The sequence below is a fragment of the Triticum dicoccoides genome, chromosome 7A, assembly GCF_002162155.2.
Source record: "Triticum dicoccoides isolate Atlit2015 ecotype Zavitan chromosome 7A, WEW_v2.0, whole genome shotgun sequence".
Classification (NCBI taxonomy): domain Eukaryota; kingdom Viridiplantae; phylum Streptophyta; class Magnoliopsida; order Poales; family Poaceae; genus Triticum; species Triticum dicoccoides.
Genome location: NC_041392.1, coordinates 234,245,310 through 234,264,677, shown reverse-complemented (window position 1 = coordinate 234,264,677; position 19,368 = coordinate 234,245,310).

The following is a 19,368-nucleotide window of genomic DNA, read 5'->3' as shown; positions in this document are numbered from 1 at the left end:
GTTATACTACGAGAGGGCCATCCTCGGTACTCACACTTATCTTAAGTCTTTTAGTAGTAATCATTAACTTGTCTATGAACTGTATAGGCAACCAAGTAGTCCTTTACCGCGGACGCGGCTATTCGAATAGTTTTATACCCTGCAGGGGTGTACTTTGTCATACACGCTTTCACCACTTACAGCCGTTTACACGACATGTACTCGGCAACCTTCAAGCGGAAGCCCAACGAGGGTGTCGGCCACGGCCTACCTAAACACTCAAGTCTCTAATCCAGGTTTATCACCTATCCAGGTTCCATCCGCAGGGAGTCCGGCCGAGGTTTCCACATACGGCCCCGAACGATGTGAACAGGGTTCCCGAGACACCAAACGGGTGACTCGGTACATCGTGCCATGGTGTATCTACCGCAACATAGCCCACCCCTAGGGTCAGCGCTACACACAGCCGCCAACACATAACCTACAAACACCAGAAACTAATTGCAACTCCTGGACAGAGTACTAGGGTGATTAAGAAGCCGAGAGGGTCAATTAAGGATCCCAATGCATGGTAGTAGCTGATTCTTAAAATCACACATACAGATCTCAGTTCTTAGGGACGGCCTCAATGAAACAACCCACCATGTACTCCTACATGGCCTCTCATCGATACCTTTACCAAAACATGTTCAACACATCCCTCACATTACCGACTTAATCATTTCACTCTAGCCCATCACCCAGATGAACCAGACCTGACACAACTCTAAGCATAGCAGGCATAGCAAGGTAGGAATCACATACATGGCTCAATCAACTCCTACACATGCTAGTGGGTTTCATCTAGTTACTTTGGCAATGACAGGTCATGCAGAGGATAAGGGTTCAACTACCGTAGCACACATCAGTTTTGAATCACGTTGTCTTAATGTAGTAAGCAAGAGCAGAAGCGAGAACATGGGTTTGTATCGGAATGATCAATGGGTTTCTTGCCTGATGTAGTGGTAGTAGGGTACTGCCCTTCAGACGAATACTCGGGGTTATCCTCGAAGGCAGAACCTACCACGAAAGACACACCGAAACATAATCAACACATGACAATATCCAACAATATGATGCATGTTATGACATGGCAAAAATGAATGTGTCTTGGTCTAATGCAAGCTAAAACAGGAAGGAATGAACTCATTTGAATCAAAGATTCAAATGTTAGCTCATTTAACATAGCCTTAATAGTGCAGTATTTTATTTTGCTTAAATAGCAAGGTTAACTTGTTTTGTCATGCATGAAACCATTACAGATGGATAGATTGAATTTTTCTGATCATTTTTCATATATAAATTGTTTGATTTGGAGCTATGGTTGATTTTCTATGATTTTTAGAAGTTTTGGCGATTTTCTGGAATTTCCTATATAAGAATAATTCCAGTAATTGAATTAATGCGTCAGCATGACATAGGTGTGACGTCAGCGGTCAACTGGGTCGGCCAAGTCAAACCTGACTGGTGGGCCCTGTCTGTCAGTGACTCAGTTAACTAACAGGATTAAATTAACACTAATTAACTGTCAGTGGGGCCTGGGCCCACATGTCAGTGACTAAACTAATTAAAATTAGTTAGTATTAATCCTAAATTAAATAACTGGCCGGCCCCACCTGTCATAGGCTCAGGGGGAGGTCAACCTGGGCCCCCACGGGGTCAAACAGGGTCAACTCGCCGGCGTTTAGCCGCCGGCGAGGCCAGACGCGGCGGAGCAGCGTGGGTTTTGCACTCCGGCGACCAAAAGGATGGCGGAGACCATCTACGTGATGCAGGGAGGGAGCTGCATCGAGTGGTGGCAGTGGGTGGAGCTGGGGTGGCCGGAAACGTCACCGGCGACGACTTTGGCGGCGACCGGAGCTCGGGTAAGGTTGAACTAGTCGCTTGGGTGCACGGGGAGGCGCGTGGTTTGGTTTGTTGAGCTCCTGGGAGTGCGGTAGGGCTAGTGGACAGGGTGGCGCAACCACTGGGTGGCCGGAGCCTCATCGGCGACGAGCTCCGCGGCGGTGCGTGCGAGTGAGCTACGTGCAGTCGCTACGGGGCTCGAGAGAGGGAACAGAGAGGGTGGGGAGGTGGCTGAGCTCACGGGTGTCACATCGAGGCATTCAGCGAGGTCGGGGACGAGCTGATGTGGCAGGGACGGCGAAGGGGATCTCCGGTGGCCGGAGTTGAAGACGAGCTCGGTGCAGCGTCTCCGGGGCGAGTGAGCGCTCGGGGCTCGGCCTACTCGATGTAATCGACGACGGCGGAGCTCATGGACACGATGGCACGGCGCGAGGATGACGGAGGGCGTGGCTACGACGACGGTGCGATGACAGGGGCGTCGGCCATGGGGGGAACGGCGAGGGAGAGAGACAAGGGGGAATGGCATGTCTACGGGCTTCAGTGCGCGATGTGGAGGCGTCCAGACGTCCAGGGGCGCGGGCGGCAAGCAGGTGGCGTCGTGGCGAGCTTAGGCACGCCGGCATCACCTCCCTGCCTGCCTGGCAGGGAAGAAGCAGCTGGCTGGCGCGGGCCAGCACAGTGCTAGGCCGCCAGGTGGGCCGGCTGGTGGGCTAGGTGGGCTGCGCCAGGTAAGTTCCTCTCTCTCTCTCTCTCCCTCTTTCTTTCTGTTTTTTTATATTTATTCTATTATTTCTGTAACTTCAGGGCTTTATTAAAATGCCAGGGCATTTCCAAAAATCATAACATTAATCATGGCTACTGCTTAGAATATATCCAACAGCAAACATTTTAGTTTATGATTATTTGAGCATTTAAAATATTTTATAGCATTTAAATGCCCAAATGCAAATACTATAAGAATTAATCCAATGACCTTAAGATGTCCTACAAAAATGTGCACCATTTTTGTCAAAGGTTCTAACCCAAAACAAAAAGGGTGGGCTTTTTAGAAGGGCATTTCAGGTTCATTGAAAAAGTTTTTAGTAAACCCTAGTTGTTCCAGGGGGGTGCTGGGGTTCTGTCATCCCCATTTCAGTTTTCTGGGGAATTTAAGCATGATGCACATGTTCAACCAATCCTAATGCATGACTAACACAGGGATGTGACAACTCACCCCCACTCAAAAGAATCTCGTCCCGAGATTTAGGATCCTCCGGGAAGAAGGTGTGGTACTCGAGTCGGAGACGATCCTCCCTTTCCCAAGTGGCTTCTTTCTCGGAATGGTGTGACCATTGAACCTTGAGAAACTTGATATTGTGGCGTCGAGTGGTACGCTCGGCTTGATCAAGGATACGAACGGGATATTCCCGATATGAGAGGTTATCTTGTAGATCAAGCGTTTCGTGGTCCACTCCACGGATAGGATCCGCGAAGCAATGCCTGAGTTGGGAAACGCGGAAGACATCATGAACTCTGGAAAGATGCGGAGGTAGTTCTAATTGGTAGGCAACTTCTCCTTGTTTGGCAAGAATGCGAAAGGGTCCAATGTAATGAGGAGCCAATTTGCCTTTGATACCGAAACGATGGGTTCCCTTTAACGGAGTAACCCGAAGGTAAGCCTTCTCGCCGACTTCATAAGTCATGAGCTTATGTTTACGATCATATTGACTCTTTTGACGAGATTGGGCTGTTTTCAATTTCTTACGAATCACGCGAACCTGCTCTTCTGCTTCCTGAATCATATCCGGGCCAAAGAGTTATCTTTCCCCGGTTTCTGACCAGTTAAGAGGCGTTCGACATTTTCGTCCATAGAGAACTTCGAAAGGAGCTTTGCCCAAGCTAGCTTGATAACTATTGTTATAAGCAAACTTCACGAATGGAAGGCATTTCTCCCAACCCATTCCGAACGAGATGATAGAAGCTTGGAGCATATCTTCCAGAATTTGATTGACTCGCTCTACTTGACCACTTGATTGAGGATGGAAGGCGGTGCTAAAAGAGAGGCGAGTCCCCATAGCATTTTGGAAACTTTCCCAAAAGCGAGAGGTGAAGAGACTCCCACAATCTGAGTTAATTTCCAATGGGACACCATGAAGAGATACTATTCGGGAGATGTATAAATCAGCTAGCTGGCTAGCAGTGATACTCTCACGAACAGGTAGAAAGTGGGCTACTTTGGAAAGACGGTCGATCACGACGAAGATGGCATTATTCCCTCTCTTGGTCCTGGGAAACCTAGTAATGAAATCCATACTGATTTTATCCCATTTCCACTCAGGAATAGCCAAAGGTTGAAGGGTGCCAGCAGGCCGTTGATGCTCTGCTTTAACACGCCGACAAACGTCGCAATTAGCAATGTATTGAGCTATTTCTCTCTTCATCCTAGTCCACCAAAACCTCTAGCGTAGGTCTTGATAAATTTTAGTACTACCGGGATGAATGGTGAGAGGGGATTCATGAGCTTCCTTAAGGATCAACTGGCGTAAATGTGGTTTCTTTGGGAATCACCAGGCGGTTCTCGAAGAAGACAACACCTCGCTCATCCATGGAAAAACATTTAGCAACTCCGCTAGCGATGTTTTCCTTAATCCGAGATATGCCCTTATCATACCGCTGGGCGGTTATGATCTGATCCATAAGGTTAGGCTTTGCTACCAGGGTTGATAGGAATCCTCAAGGAACAATGTGAAGATTAAGCTTACGAAATTCCTCATGGAGGAGTGGTTGACTTTGTTGTAACATCAGGTTGTTACAATAGGATTTATGACTTAGTGCATCAGCCATGACATTGGCTTTGCCCGGGGTGTAAGTTATTCCTAAGTCGTAATCCGAGATCAACTCGACCCAATGTCGTTGCCTGAGATTCAAATCTGGTTGGGTGAAGATATACTTCAAACTTTGGTGATCGGTGAAGATCTCGCAACGATTACCGAGAAGGTAATGTCGCCACGTTTTGAGTGCATGGACTACATCTGCAAGCTCTAGATCATGTGTGGGATAGTTTTCCTCATGTGGGTGTAATTGCCAGTGAAGCATAGGCAATTACCTGACGATCTTGCATGAGTATGCAACCTAGTCCTTGTCGCAAGGCGTCGCAATAGATAATAAAGTCCTTGGAGAAATCTGGTGGTACCAGTACGGGAGCAGATGTCAGGCGTCTTTTCAGTTCCTGAAAGCTAAACTCGCACTGTGGGGTCCACTAGAACTTTTTATCTTTCTTGAGGAGTTCAGTTAGAGGTTTAGCAACCTTGGAGAAATTCTCGACGAAGCGGCGGCAATAGCTCGCTAAGCCAAGGAAGCTCCAAACTTGCTTGACCGTCTCAGGTGGAGTCCAATCAAGGACGGCTTGAACTCGCTCGGGGTTGACAGCAATACCCTTACCAGAGATTACATGGCCTAGATAGGTCACTTCTGGCAACCAAAATTCACACTTGGAGAATTTGGCATAAAGGCGATGCTCTCGAAGTTTCGTCAATACCAGCCTTAGATGTTCGGCATGTTCCTCTTCATTCTTGGAGTAGATGAGTATGTCATCGAGGTAAACTACGATGAATTTATCCAAATACTCCATGAAGACCAAGTTCATTAACTGAGAGAAGGTGGCTGGGGCATTGGTTAAACCGAAAGACATAACAGTGTACTCATATTGGCCATATCGAGTAACAAAGGCCATTTTGGGAATGTCCCCGTTTCTGATTCCGATTTGATGGTAGCCCAACCTCAAATCCATCTTGGAAAAGACTGAGGTCCAGCGAGCTGATCATACAGATCGTTCATCCTGGGAAGCGGATACTTGTTCTTGATGGTGACCAAGTTGACAGGTCGGTAATCTACAACCATCCGATCCGTTCCATCCTTCTTCTTGACGAAGAGGACGGGGCAAGCCCAAGGAGAGGAACTAGGACAGATGAAACCCTTTTTCAAGGACTCATCGATTTGGTTCTTAAGCTCGACTAGTTCTAAGGGTGCCATCTTATAGGGTCTTCTAGAAATTGGAACGGTTCCTGGAACAAGGTCTATCACAAACTCGACATCCCTGTCAGGTGGAACACCTGGCAGTTCTTCTAGAAAGACATCCGGAAAGTCTCGGACTACCGGAACATCCTCAAGGTCTGGAAGGGGGTTGGCATTTAGGGAGTAAAGCTGGCACTTGGCCACTCGAGTTTAGACATTGACTGTCTTGCCCGATGGATGAGTAAGTTGAATGGTTCTAGTGGCACAATCAATCTTAGCATAATGAGCTGACATCCAGTCCATACCCAGGATGATGTTTATGTCCGAGGACTTGAGAGCTATTAAGGATGCAAGGAAGACAATTCTATCGACAAGAATTTCGTTCCCATGGCTTACTCTAGAAGTTTACCATTTGGAACCCGGAGTTTGAATTACCATGGAAGTGGGCATGTCACAGAATGTCGTGTTATGCAATCGAGCATAGTTCTCGGATATGAATGAATGAGATTCTCCAGTATCAAAAAGAACAGATGCCGGATGGCAATTAACAAGGAGCGTACCAAGGACGACATTAGGATCCTCATGAGCCTCCTCGGCTGAGACATAGTTGACATGGCCATGTGAAGTGGTGACCGGCTTGGTGTAGAATGTCTTTCCCACTGGCTTACCACGGCCAACGGACTTTCCAGACTGATTAGGGTTTTTGTTCTGAGGACACTCTCGGCTATAATGACCCGGCTGTCCAGACTTGAAACATGTCACAGCATTGGGGCATGGAGTAGCATTAGCAGCGGGCCCACCATAGGGCTTGGGCGGTGCAAACTGCTGGTTGGGACGAGGCGCCTCAAAGGATGGCCTCGGAACGAACCTGGGTGGCAGTGCCGTGCTTGGAATCCACACTCGGCGCTTCTAAGATCCAGAGCTGGATGAAGAGCCAAAATCACGTGAGTGCTTGCATGAAGTGTCATAGTCAGACTCGCCTGACTCAGCACTGATGGCTTTATTGACCAACTTCTGAAAGGAGGTGCACTCATGCAGACGAAGATCGCGGCGAAGCTCAGGGCTAAGTCCCTTGCGGAACCTTGCCTGCTTCTTAGCATCGGTAGATACTTCTTCGGGAGCATATCGTGCCAGATTCCCAAATTCACAACTATATGCGTCCACAGTCAGTCTTCCTTGGGTGAAATTGTAGAACTCTTCCCTCTTGCGATCTATGAGACCTTCCGGAATGTGATGCTCACGGAAAGCCTCACTGAATTCAGCCCAAGTAGTGATTTGGCCGACCGGGCGCATAGCTTAAAAGTTTTCCCACCAAAGGCTAGCAGGGCCTTCGAGGTGATAGGCAGCATAAGTAACCTTATTAGCTTCGGCTACGTTGGCAGAACGTAGCTTGTGGGTGATGCTGCAAAGCCAGTCATCCGCGTCGAGGGGCTCGACGGAATGGTTAAACTTTGGTGGGTACAACTTGATAAAGTCATTGATTAACACCAAGTCATTTCGCTGATGGCGTGCAGTGTTCTGCTCAATCCGCTCCAACAAGCGGTTAGTCTCACGCTTGTTTCTTTCCGCCTCCAGCATCACTTCGGCCAGAGAAGGCGGGTGAGGCAGATTTTCACCCCTAACTGCACTGGCTTCCCCCTACTCCGGGGCAGCAGGTTTGCTGCGGGTGTTGACCATGCTAGGAGAAAACAAGACAATGGTTTAGATAAGGATGGCACAACTTAGCAAGGAAGTGCAGAATGTAATGGATAACATGGAATGCTAAGATGTTCATTGCACAACATGATAATATAGAAACTGCCATATATATACCATTGGTCATACACACCGTACATAGTTTAGTACAAGCCCAGGCTAGAGTACAACTACGGTGGAAGACATTACATCTCATCGGAGGCATTCCAAGCTCCTATACATTATTTGTCTACACCTCCGGAATTGATTACACACCAAGTCATATTCCACAAGTCACGCAGGACAGTGGAAATACAACTATTACAATACTAGTGATACTACTACTAACTCAGACAGCTCCGTAGTAGTCCTCATAGAAGTCACCTCCATAGCCTGGAAGTTCAACGTGATCATCCCGGAACAGACGGTCCTGAGGAGCTTGTGGACCAAAGGGGCTAGGATGAGGTCTTGGACCAACAAATGGTGGCCTGCGGGGACCACGGGGTGGGGTGATGCCTCCCACATCACGCCAATCCACCATGTCTGGCAGAGCAGATCTCACAGGATACAGATCCCTTGTATCCATACATCCAGCTTGCACCGTAGGTGCAAACCGAGTCAAAGTGGCCCAATGATCAGCATGGGTGTTGAAGAGCTCCAGCCTCAAGGCCCGATTCTCTCGGTCCTTATCCTCGAGCATCTCGACAGTGGTACGAGTTAGTGAGTCCTCCTGAGTGGAGTCAGCATAGATAGCCTGGAGATACCCTTGCACTCCCGGAAGTGAAGCTGGCATGTAACGGAAGTCGGTGTTCCGAAGCAGGCCAGTCCGGACTCGCATGATGGTCATCATGGAATAGGCAGCATCCTGCACAGCCATCTCTATAGTAACCCCGAGTCCATAGGAACAGTGGAGGGGCTCGGTAGATCCAGGATAAGAAGGAAATATCTTGACGGTGCAGAAATATTGGCTTTGATTAAAGTCTCGGAATTGCTCTTCGACAGTGTATTCGGGATACCAACGGTAACCCGTCTCGATCATTACCCGAACTAACATAGTAGTATGACCGGGCACATCGAGGCACCGGGTCAGGCGAACCACTTGGTTTTGAGCACGAGTGGCCATCTGAAAGCACAACCACAATGCAAAGACATTAGAATTTCTAGGGAAAATTGGACATCATAACAACTGTAAATGCTCAGAAAAAGATTTGAGACATCCACAACAGTTTGCAATACCACTCAACAACATCATATCAAGGTTCTGATTCAACTGGCAACATACTAAAAGTAGTAGAAATTGTACTGAGGCTTGTAACCACAATCCTATAAGCTACTACGGATTAGTAACACGTGAACCTGATAGAAGAAGAGAGCCTAGTCCTTAACCCACGTTGAATGAGAAGAGAATGACTCAGATCAGAGGGCATAAGGTAAAGGAGTAAAAGATCCTTACGTTCCCTCCCACAATCAATTCCCCTACATATAACTAAAGCATTTCTAGACTCAACATCGACCAGTTTGGCTCAACGAACCTACAGGCAGTCCGGCTCTGATACCAACACTGTCAGGACCCCGATTCCAAGTCACATCGATCTAGCCGGTAACACCTCATATCACATTGCGGCCTCACGCACGGTATCCCACGGGTGTCGCCTTACCATGGCCCGGGACCGTTTGCGCCTTTTGGCTCACGTATATGATAGTGTCTCTAGCATCCATATGACAGAGAACCCGGGCCGACATGGCTAGTCATGAACCCAAAGCGGCACAGACCTATGGAGATAGGCATACATGAATCACATCGAACATGTCGGTCATCAGCGAGTGAATCCGGGCTGTAGCACTGGGCTAACAGGACTCCGGGGAACCCGGGCTGTAGCAGGCTAGGCAGGACTCCGGATGTCACCGCGTGACATTTCCCCGAAGGGACAGACATAGGAACGAAGTGAAACACATGCCGGCCAGTCAAGTGTCCTGAGCGGTAGTGCTGGCCTAGCAGGACTCCGGTGAACCAGGCTGTAGCGGACTACTATGGCTCGAGGAACACTCGACTACATTTCCCCATAAGAAAAGCTGCAAAGGATAAACAACTAGATTGTCGGATCCCACTCATACCAAGCATTTCAATCATACACACAATATGCCCGATATGAGTACATATAACATGGCATCACAACAAAACTCTACAACTCAAGTACTTTATTTAAAAAGGCTCCGAGGAGCCATACATAACATATTCATACAGGTAGGGGTCACACGACCCGACACTCAAGTCATACAATCATACAAGCACATGCGGAAGCAACTAGTCTGAGTACAGACACTACAAAGAAAGAAGGCTTCTTGAAGCCTGTCTATCTACATAGGGCCCTCCATGGCCAGGATCACCACCTGGGTGGCTAGTCACTCGTCGACATCAAGGTCTACGTAGAACCCATCGGAGGGGGCAGTGTTGTCGTCTGAAAATAGTAATTAAGCAAACATGAGTACAAGGGTACTCAGCAAGTCTTACAACAGAACCTACTATACATGCTCATTCTCAAGAAGGTGGTGGGGTTATTGCAGCAAGCCAGCTTTGGCTCTTGGCTAAGCTACCCTACGAGACTGTAGGTTTCCACATACAACCCCAAACGATGTGAACAGGGTTCCCGAGACACTAAACGGGTGACTCGGTACAACGTGCCATGGTGTATCTACTGCAACATAGCCCACCCCTAGGGTCAGCGCTACGCACGGCCGCCAACACATAACCTAGAAACACCAGAAACTAATTGCAACTCCTGGACAGAGTACTAGGGTGATTAAAAAGCCGAGAGGGTCAATTAAGGATACCAATGCATGGTAGTAGCTGATTCTTAAAATCACACATACAGATCTCAGTTCTTAGGGACGGCCTCAATGAAACAACCCACCATGTACTCCTACATGGCCTCTCATCGATACCTTTACCAAAACATGTTCAACACATCCCTCACATTACCGACTTAATCATTTCACTCTAGCCCATCACCCAGATGAACCAGACCTGACACAACTCTAAGCATAACAGGCATATCAAGGTAGGAATCACATACATGGCTCAATCAACTCCTACACATGCTAGTGGGTTTCATCTAGTTACTCTGGCAATGACAGGTCATGCAGAGGATAAGGGTTCAACTACCGTAGAACACAACAGTTTTGAATCCCGTTGTCTTAATGCAGTAAGCAAGAGCAGAAGCGAGAACATGGGTTTGTATCGGAATGATCAATGGGTTGCTTGCCTGATGTAGTGGTAGTAGGGTACTGCCCTTCAGACGGATACTCGGGGTTATCCTCGGAGGCAGAACCTACCACGAAAGACACATCGAAACATAATCAACACATGACAATATGCAACAATATGATGCATGCTATGACATGGAAAAAATGAATGTGTGTTGACCTAATGCAAGCTAAAACAGGAAGGAATGAACTCATTTGAATCAAAGATTCAAATGTTAGCTCATTTAACATAGCCTTATTAGTGCATTATCTTATTTTTCTTAAACAACAAGGTTAACTTGTTTTTTCATGCATGAAACCATTACAGATGGATAGATTGAATTTTTCTGATCATTTTTCATATATAAATTGTTTGATTTGGAGCTATGGTTGATTTTCTATGATTTTTAGAAGTTTTGGCTATTTTCTGGAATTTCCTATATAAGAATAATTCCAGTAACTGAATTAATGCGTCAGCATGACATAGGTGTGATGTCAGCGGTCAACCGGGTCGGCCAGGTCAAACCTGACTGGTGGGCCTTGTCTGTCAGTGACTCAGCTAACTAACATGATTAAATTAACACTAATCAACTGTCAGTGGGGCCTGGGCCCACTTGTTAGTGACTAAACTAATTAAAATTAGTTAGTATTAATCCTAAACTAAATAACAGGCCAGCCCCACCTGTCATAGGCTCAGGGAGAGGTCAACCTGGCCCCCCACGATGTCAAACAGGGTCAACTCGCCGGCGTTTAGCCACCGGCGAGGCCAGACGCGGTGGAGCATCGCGGGTTTTGCACTCCGGCGACCAAAAGGACAGCGGAGACCATCTACGTGATGCGGGGAGGGAGCCGCGTCGAGTGGTGGCAGTGGGTGGAGCTGGGGTGGCCGGAAACGTCACCAGCGACGAGTTTGGCAGCGGCCGGAGCTCGGGTAAGGTTGAACTAGTCGCTAGGGTGCATGGGGAGGTGCATGGTTTGGTGCGTTGAGCTCCTGGGGGTGCGATAGGGCTAGTGGACAGGGTGGCGCGGCCACTGGGTGGCCGGAGCCTCGTCGGCGATGAGCTCCGTGGCGGTGCGTGCGGGTGAGCTACGTGCGGTCGCTACGGGGCTCGAGAGAGGGAACGGAGAGGGTGGGGAGGTGGCTGAGCTCACGGGGGTCACGTCGAGGCAGTCGGCGAGGTCGGGGACGAGCTGATGCGGCGGGGACGACGAAGGGGATCTCCGGTGGCCGGAGTTGAAGACGAGCTCGGTACAACGTCTCGGGGGCGAGCGAGCGCTCGGGGCTCGGCCTACTCGATGTAATCGACGACGACGGAGCTCATGGACACGATGGCGCAGCGCGAGGACAATGGAGGGCGCGGCTACGACGACGGTGCGGCGACAGGGGCATCGGCCATGGTGGGGAACGGCGAGGGAGAGAGACAGGGGGGAATGGCGTGTCTAGGGGCTTCAGTGCGCGACGAGGAGGTGTCCAGACGTCCAGGGGGGCGGGCGGCAAGCAGGTGGCGTCATGGTGAGCTCAGGCACGCCGGCGTCACCTCCCTGCCTGCCTGGAGGGGAAGAAGCAGTTGGCTGGCACGGGCCAGCACAGTGCTAGGCCGCCAGGTGGGCCAGCTGGTGGGCTAGGTGGGCTGCGCCAGGTAAGTTCATCTCTCTCTCTCTCTCTCTCTCTCTCTCTCTTTCTTTCTATTTTTTATATTTATTCTATTATTTCTGTAACTTCAGGGCTTTATTAAAATGCCAGGGCATTTCCAAAAATCATAAAATTAATCATGGCTACTGCTTAGAATATATCCAACAGCAAACATTTTAGTTTATGATTATTTGAGCATTTAAAATATTTTATAGCATTTAAATGCCCAAATGCAAATACTATAAGAATTAATCCAATGACCTTAAGATGTCCTAGAAAAATGTGCACCATTTTTGTCAAAGGTTTTAACCCAAAACAAAAAGGGTGGGCTTTTTAGAAGGGCATTTCAGGTTCATTGAAAAAGTTTTTAGTAAACCCTAGTTGTTCCAAGGGGGGTGCTAGTGGTTCTTTCATTCCCATTTCAGTTTTCTGGGGAATTTAAGCATGATGCACATGTTCAACCAATCCTAATGCATGACTAACATAGGGATGTGACACGGTCCTAGGATGTCCAGCCCCAGACTGCAAACGGCCACGTGAGCGGGATGGTTTGGAGGCCCTGAGCAGGCTAATGGATTTGCTTGGCGTGGAATTGGCAAGCTTCACAGGACTTCACCAGCTCGACTGCATCGTTAAGTGCTGTAGGCCAATAGAATCCGCTGCGGAAGGCCTTGCCGATGAGGGTCCGTGATGACGAGTGATGTCCACAGTCCCCGCCGTGTATGTCAGTCAGCAGCTCCCTCCCTTGATCACTAGAGATGCAGCGCAACGTGACGTCGTTCGGTCGTTTCCTGTACAACTCGTCGTCTTGAATGCAGTATGCCGTGGCCTGTCGGGACACGCGCTCCGCGTCCTCTTCTTTCTCCGACAGTGTCCCGTGCATCAGCTACTCCCTAAACTCCTTGGTCTAGCACTCCTCCTGGGGCTCAAGCACCAAGAGCAGCCGAACTCCTGAGGTTGGGCCGCAATCTGGGGCTCCCGAGGCTGGGGGCTGAGGGAGCTCCTCTCAAGGCCGAGTCGTGCTTGAAAGAGGTGGCGTAGCTGATGGCTTGAAGAGCCGCTCTTCGAAGACACCGGGCTCCTGCGGTTGCCGCTTGGATGCTCTCTTGGCGATGTCGTCGCCTTCCTTGTTGGTGCCCCGGGGCACATGCTGCAGCTCCAAGCCTGCGAACTGCTTTTCCATTTTGCGCACCTCAGCAAGGTAGGCCTCCATGTGTTCGTCCTTTGGCTCGTACACTTTGTTGGAGAAGTTGACGAGGAGCTGCGAGTCGCCCTTGACGGTAAGGTGTCTCACCCCCATAGCCGCCGCATCCTTCAGGCCGGCTATGAGGCCCTCGTATTCTGCGATATTGTTAGAAACCTTCTCGCCGTGCTGAAAGCAGAGTTGCACGGCGTAGCAAAGCTTGTCCCGAGTGGGCGAGATGAGCACTGCTCCAGCCCCCGCGCCCTGGTGCGCAAAGGCGCCATCAAAATACATGACCCAGCCATCTAGCGCCTCACTTCCTGGGAAGGTGGACCGGTCTTCTCCTTCCTCAAGAGCTGGGGCATCTGTCCATTCTGCCACAAGATCGGCAAGCGCGGCTCCCTTGATGACCCTGGTGGTGCTAAACTCCAGCTGAAATGCTTGCAGCTTGATGTTCCATTCAGCGACCCTTCCGGCTGAGTTTGGGCTCCTGAGTTTCCTCTCCAACGGGTAAGACAAGACGACCTTGATGGGGTGCCCCTGGAAGTAGTGCCGCAGCTTGTGCGAGGCCACCAAAAGTGCGAGCAGGAGCTTCTGCGGCATGGGGTAGCGCGCCCTCGCGTCCCACAGTACAGTGCTGATGAAGTACACTGGGTGCTCGACAAGGGCCGGTACACCGTTGAGTCTCAGGTCCCGCGTAGATTGCGACATATCCTGAGGTGATGGGTCTCCTGAGACCTGACCACCCCTGGGAGCCTTCGCGATGTTGCTCTGATAAGCTAGGTCTTCCGCCGCTGATGGCTTCGCTGCACCTCTCCGGCCCGGTGCTGTATCATCTCTACCCTTATCTTGAGGCTCTTCTCGAACCGCCACCAACGCCATGCTGGCAGAGTACGGGGTGGCGGCAAGGTAGAGCAAGAGAGGCTCGAGAGGCCACGGTGCCACCATCACCGGGGGGCTGGTGAGGTATTTCTTGAGGTCTCGGAAGTCCTGGTCGGCCTCCGGGGTCCACTCGAAGGGGCCTTTCTTCTTCATGAGCTTAAAGAAGGGCAAGGTGCGCTCGCCTAGCTTAGAGATGAAACGCCCTAACGCGGTCACCCATCCTACCAGGTTTTGCACCTCCTTGAGGGTCTGTGGTGGGCTCATGTCTTCGATGGCCTTGATCTTTTCCGAGTTCGCCTCGATCCCTCTGTGGGGTATGAGAAACCCCATCAACTTGCCGGATGGGACGCCAAACACACACTTTTCCGGGTTAAGCCTCGAGTTCACTTGGCACAAGCTCTCGAAGGTCTCCTCCAAGTCTTGAATCAACGCCCTCGCCTTGCGAGATTTAACCACTATGTCATCAACGTAGGCCTCTGTGTTCCTACCGAGCTGCCGCCCCAAGGCGATGTGCATTCACCGCAGAAAGGTTGCACCCGCGTTGTGAAGGCTGAAAGGCATGCAGGTGTAGTAGTACACCCCACATGGTGTCAAGAAGGCCGTCTTCTCCACATCCTCCACCGCCATCTTGATTTGATGGTATCTAGAGAACGCATCCAAGAAACATAGCAGGTCGCACTCAGCGGTGGAGTTGACGATTTGATCGATGTGTGGAAGGGGGGACGGGTCTTGGGGGCAGGCTTTGTTTAGGTTGGTGAAGTCAACGCACATCCGTTCCTTCCTGCCTTTCTTCGGCACTACAACGGGGTTCGCCAGCCATTCGGGGTATCGAACTTCCCGGATGGTACCTGCCGCCTCCAACTTGCGTGTCTCTTGGACGATGAAGGCCTGCTTCTCAGTGGACTGCCGTCTTTCTCGCTGCTTCACGAGGCGTACGTTGGGGCACACCTTTAGATGATGTTGGATTACCTCTCCCGGGACCCCTATCAGTTGATCGGGCTCCCACGCGAATATCTCCTTGTTCGCGCGCAAGAACCTCACCAAATGTTCTTCTTGCCCTGGGTTAAGGCTGGTTCCTATGGTGAAGGTGGCTCCTGAAGTCCCATCCTCGTTGACCGGCACCTGTTTGGTCTCTGCCTTGTCTTGGGTGAACAACTGCTTTTTCTTGGTGGGCGTGACCTCCTTGGCCTCCGGCGCACCGGCGCCGGCTGGCTGCGCCGCTGCCGCGGTCTTGAAGGCGAGCCTGAGTGCCATCACGGCCTCCTTAGCGTCCCCTTGGATGGTGAGGACACCCTTGCTCCCTAGCATCTTCATGAGGTTGTAGGCTGGGTGAGTTGCCGCCATGAACTGAGCGAGGGCCGGGTACCCTAGGATGGCATTGTACAGGAGACCGATGCGGGTGATGTCGAAGTCCACCAGCTCAGTGCGATAGTTATCCCGCGTGCCAAAGGTGACAAGGAGGCGGATCTGCCCCAAGGGGTGAGCAGCTCCACCGCCCACCCCAGTGAAGGGCTTGCTGAGGCCGAGCCGTTCGAGCGGCACATGAAGAAGGCTGAAAGCTTCCACAGAGAGCAGGTTGAGACCAGCGCCGCCGTCGATGAGGGTCTTGGTGACAGCCACGTTGCAGATGGTGGGCGTGCAGAGCATCGGAAGCATCCCTGAGCCGGCGGTGGAGCCGGGGTGGTCTTCCGAGTCAAAGGTGAGGTCGGCTTCCGGCGCGGCCCAACGCGGCGGAGCCCTCGGGCGCTTGCAGGCGGCCCTAATCTGGCGGAAGAAAGGCTTGACGTGGCGATCTCAAGGAGGTGCTTGGGAGCCGCCCAGTAGTGCCGCGACCGCGTGGTGTGCCGGTGCTGCGTAGCACGCAGTGAAGAGGTCGCGGAGTTCCCCCCAGGATGTCACCGTGGATCCCGGGAGGCTGAGCATCCAGGCGCGTGGCTTGTCAGCGAGGGCCAGGGGAACAAGTTTGCCATGATCTTGTCGTCACCTCTGGCTTCAAGGACGGCCTCGTCATACGCTAGCAGGAAGAGCCCCGAGTCTGCCACGCCGTCGTAACGCCGCGGCATCTTCGGCCTGAACTTGACCGGCCACTGCACCTCCCATAGACCGGGGGCCAGGGCTTGGTACCCAGACTCCCTGCTACTGGCGCCGACCGAGGAGGTCGGTGGCGAGGTACCTGTCATGGGAGCGTGGTGCGGTGGTACGGGGCGCTGGTTGATGGAGAAAAGCTCCAGCGCACCCCTACCTGGCGCGCCAAATGTCAGGGTATGGGGTCCCGACAAACCCTTAAGGTTCAAACACTGGGGTGCGCGCGAAGTCTTTCCCTTCAACCGATCCACGCTCTAGCTTGCTAAGATCTTGCGGATGAACTCGACGAACTCACGACACAAATGGATACAGGGTTTATACTGGTTCGGGCCACCGTTGTGGTGTAATACCCTACTCCAGTGTGGTGGTGGTGGATTGCCTCTTGGGCTGAAGATGAACATTACAAGGGAAGAACGACCTCCTGAGGTTGAGGTGTTCTTGGGCTCGGTGAGCTTGTGTGCGAGGGTGGTCTCTCTCGAGCTAAGTTGATCTCTCCCCCCTCACCATGGTGGTGGATAGTCCTATTTATAGAGGCCCTGGTCCTCTTCCCAAATACCGAGCGGGAAGGGAGCCAACAATGGCGGGCTAATTTGAAGGGGGACAGCTATGTCGGATTTCGGGTTCCGACAGACCCTTGAGGTTCGAACACTGGGGCGCGCGCGGAGATTTCGCCTCCTGCCTACCTGCACTCCTCCGCATTGCAAGGATCTAAACTAAGGAGAGAACATCACAAGAGACGCAAGGTTTATACTGGTTCGGGCCACTATTGTGGTGTAATACCCTACTCCAGTGTGTGGTGTGGTGGATTGCCTCTTGGGCTGATGATGATGAACAATACAAGGAAGAGCAGCCTCACGAGGGACTGTTCTTGGCTGGGGCGATGAACTGCTGGGAGGAGCTCAGTCACCCTTCTCTCTCTCTCTACCTGATCCTCTCTATCCTTCGATCCCTCTCCTTTTTTTCAACCTCCCCTCTTTGCGGGTGGCTGGTCCTATTTATAGAGGCCCTGGTCCTCTTCCCAAATATCGAGCGGGAAGGGAGCCAACAATGGCAGGCGAATTTGAAGGGGGACAGCTAGTATCAGCTATCCTGACAAAAGTAGTCTTCGCCTGCGCAAAGCTCTGGTGATGACGCCGTCTCAGGCTCCACGGTGACCTCCATCTCGTAGTCCTCCTGGTCTTGGTCTCGTTGCACCGAAATGGCAACCTTTGCTGGATGCCTCGGTACTCCGCGGCTGCGCTTGCCCCCTTTGCACCAAAGAGGAAGGGAGGACACTGCGCGGGCTGGCACCCGCCTGACGCCCCCGATCATCATGGCTTGCATCACGGGCACCTCGTGAGGTACCCCGCCTTGATCTCTCCGCCTCCTCGTGAGCCAGCCTGACGAGGCCGCGCCCGAGGAAGCTCCGCGTCGTCCGCCCCGTGAGGCTTGGCTCCTCGCGAGGGTCTTGGGTTTGTGTTGGTGAAGATGGGCCGCACTGGGCCCGCCCCTTTGAGCCACGCCATAGGCCGCAGGCAGGCAAGTCTGGGGACCCCCATTCCCAGAACGTCGACAGTAGCCCCCGGGCCCAAGGCGCGCCCGGACTTGGCCGTGCAGGGAGGCGGAAGGGCAAGAGCGAAGCGCCGCGGGCCCTAACAGCCTGTGGCCTTGGGTGCCGCGTGGCGGTTGGTTGGTTGTGGGCGTCTCCACTTCCCCATGGCGCCTCGGCAACTGCAGGGATTGGACAAGTCCCTGCATGCAAAGCGGGTCATAATTACCTGCGATCGCGGGGGCCGTTGGTTGGCCATCGCCAGTTATGAGTATGGACCGGCGCGCGCCCTTCCAGTTCATCCCTCCTTACTTCTCCTTTTCTTCATGGCCCCGTCAAGGAGGTTCTCGGCCATAGAGAAGGGGAAGGCTCGCCAGGTTGAGCCCGCCTCTAGCCCACCCAAGCGCGGCCGAGGGCACCCTTGCAAACATCCTGTGGCCACCATGGTGGCTTCCCGCGGCCGTGGAGGCGATCTTCAGCACAACAATGTGAGGATTGCTGCAGCCAGGGGGCGCGCTCTGGCTGCGCGTCCCCCTAGGCCGCGCTTTCGTGCTGCTGAAGTGCTGCCGGAGTTCGTCGTGTGGTCGGCGGGGCCGACCAGCACCCGGCTTCCACTTCCTCGCTTCCTCCTTGGCGAGCTCCCGGCAGGCGCCCCGGGCGGCCTCTGGCTCTAGGCCGACGGCTGCTGCAACCGGGCCTCATGGGTCTCACTGGAGGTCTCCGCGGCCGGGAGCCTGTTCCTGGCCCGCGGTTGGCAGACGTTTGCCCGCGCGCGTGGCCTGAGCCGTCGGTGCACCCTACACTTCAAGTTCGACGGCGATGCCACCCTCTACGTGAGGGTGTTTGGGGAAGATGGTCGCCGCGCAGGGTGTTGCCCCGAGGGTGACGACCGTGGCTGGGAACCTAGCTCTGGCTATTATGGAGAGGGCAGCGCTCGCGCGGCCGGTGGCGCTCAGGGTTCCTCAAGCTTCTCCGGTTCTTCTTCAGGCGGCGACTCTTCTAGCGGTGGCCGCGGTCAGCCTCCACGCCGTCGTATCTGCTTGGGAGGTGGCAACGTGTCCACCCGCCGTCGCGCCCTGGTGAAGCGCGAGAGGGAGTCCGCTTGAGCTCCGGAGGCAGCTCGGGCCTTCCCTGCGGGCCGGTGTGAGGCGAGCTGCACCAAATTTGTTCTTTCTTTTCCTTTTTTCCGCGTAACAAAGACAATAGTGTGGAGCCCCGCGGGGGCGTGTTTGGGTTATTGCTATTAATCATTGTTTTGCTTTCGTTACCGTACCTTCCGGCTAC